We start from the raw sequence: 2,786 nt of genomic DNA on the forward strand, positions 1-2,786 counted from the left end.
TCTGAATATAAGTTAAATAAGCAGGGTGACAATATATAGCCTTGACATACTCCTTTTCCTATTTGGAACCAGTCTGTTCCATGTCCAGTTCTAACTGTTGCTTCCTGACTTGCATACAGATTTCTCAAGAGGCAGGTCAGGTGGTCTGGTATTCCCATATCTTTCAGAATTTTCCAGTTTGTGGTGATCCCTACAATCAAAGGCTTTGGCATAGTCAATAAAGCAGAAAAGTTGTAAGGACATTTAACAAAATTAGTGAACCTATATATATTAGTCAGCTCAGGCTGCCATAACAAAATACCAGAGACTGGGTGGCTTACATAACAGAAATTTATTTTCTCACAGTTTTGAGGTTAGAAATAGCAGATTAAGGTGCTGATGGTTTCAGTTTCCTGTGAGAGCTCTCTTCCTGGCTCAGAGATTCCATTTTCTCTCTATGCTCAAGTGGCCTTTCTTCTATGAGCATATGGAGAGAAAGACAGAAATACCTAGTGAAACTCTTCCTCTTCTTATAAGAACACTGGTTCTCTGAGATTAGGGCCTACCATATGACCTCATTTAGCCATAATTACCTGCCTAAAGGGCTTTTCTCCAAATACAGCCACATTGGAGATTAAGTCTTCAATATGTGAATTATGGGATACACAATTCAGTATATTGCAACATATTTTATCCTATGTAAATAAAATAAAAAACTAAAAGAGATATCAAAAATATTGGGGGGTATCTACAATAATACTTATTGTAGCATAAGTCACAGTGTTTAAACAAAGCATGACAAAACTGAAAAGCAAAGTGAATGTTCCTCAATAAGGCAAGAGGTAAATCAATCATGACTGCATCTGTATTGTGGAATATTACACAGCCATTAAAAATGGTGAATTAGAGCTACTTGATGTAAAGAATTAAGTAAAATATGCAAGAAAAAGAGATGTATATATAACATGACCATATTTTTATATAAAAAATAATGAAATAATCCTATATATGTTTCCAGTTTTTTTTTTTTTGAGACATAATTGACACATAACATTATATTACTTTCAGGTGTACAACATAATAATTCAACACATGTATACATTGCAAAATCATCACCACAATGCATCTAGTTAAACTTCCATTCATTAAAGAAAATATTCTTCAATTCAGTATATACAATACAATTAAATGTCATCTAGAAACGGTGGCATAATTCAGAGCCAGGTGGTCTAGCATTAAATGAGAGAACACATTACTTTTCTAAAAGGAGCAATTCATGAAGAAAAGATGACCAGGCCTTAAACCAAAGCCTCAGAAATAGATTCTACATGCAGGCTTATGTTATAACCCCAAATGAGCTATCAGAGAACTCCAGTATAACCCCAGGAAGGCCCTAAGAGCTAGATTAAACTGAAACATAATTGCAGTAGCATATCTTAGACTCACCTTTTCCAAAATTTGTTCTTATTCCCATCCCAACATAAATCACTTTCCAGGAAAGCTGCCCTTTGTTTCCCTCAAAACAGTGAGGCAAATATTCAAATGATCCTAGGAAACACAGAGACATGGGGAAATAAAAAAAATGAAATGGAAGGCTGCCAAATAAAAGTGCATTATAAAGCCACTTACCATTACAGTCAACTGAAGCTAAATCTCTCCCAGAAACTCTAAAACTCTAGTAGAACAGAATTTATAGGTCTATTTCTGAGGCAGAGGAAGCTGGAGTATTCATATGTCAGCTCCTCATATATCATGGGTTGGGGGCAATTGTCGTTTCCGGGGCAAAATTGTGATATGTCCAGTTTCTTTTTGAGTGTAGAACCAGTATGTTTCCATAGTCAAGGAAAAAAATCCTCAGGCAAGCAGTAATATGTGTTCCCAATGGGTTTTGAGGTAAGGAAATCTCTAAACTGTTGTCCATCACCATAGATATCTCTGATCTATTTCCAAGTTTTTTTGCTTCTACATCCTTAACATCTCTTGAGTCCAGTCACATCTCAACATACACAGTCCCACCAGGCTAACTCAGTCACCAGCTCATGTCTCAATGATTACACACATTTCTAACAGAACTTCTTCCCTTTGATATGGCTTTTCCAGATTGTTCTATACATGGAAGCTTGACTGATATTTATACAATATAAATATGATCATGCTATTTTTCCACTTAAACCATTGTGATGTTTACTCAATGCAATCTGAAAATAGTCTGAACATGTTAGCTTACTGTGGACTTCTCAGCATGGTCAAGAATCTGTATTTCAAGTACCTACCTCCCCTAAATACATACTTACAGACTCACACCACTTAGCATCAGTTCAGTTCAGCTCAATAATTCAGTCATGTCCGACACCTCGTGACCCCATGGACTGCAGCACACCAGGCCTCCTTGTCCATCACTAACTCCTGGACCCTACTCAAACTTATGTCCATCGAGTCAGTGAGGCCATCCAATCATCTCATCCTCTGCTGTCCTCTTCTCCTCATTGCCTTCAATTTTTCCCAGCATCAGGGTCTTTTTCAATGAATTAGTGCCTAAGTATTAGAGTTTCAGCTTCAGCATCATTCCTTCCAGTGAATATTCAGGACTGATTTCCTTTAGGATGGACTGGCTGTAGTCCATCTCCTTGAAGTCCAAGGGACTCAAAGGAGTCTTTATCAACACTACAGTTTAAAAGAATCAATCCTTCAATGCTCAGCTTTCTTTATAGTCCAACTCTCACATCCATACATGACTACTGGAAAAACCATAGCGCTGACTAGACAGACCTTTGTCAGCAAAGTAATGTCTCTGCTTTTTAATATTC

This window comes from Bos indicus x Bos taurus, chromosome 1, assembly GCF_003369695.1.
Source record: "Bos indicus x Bos taurus breed Angus x Brahman F1 hybrid chromosome 1, Bos_hybrid_MaternalHap_v2.0, whole genome shotgun sequence".
Classification (NCBI taxonomy): domain Eukaryota; kingdom Metazoa; phylum Chordata; class Mammalia; order Artiodactyla; family Bovidae; genus Bos; species Bos indicus x Bos taurus.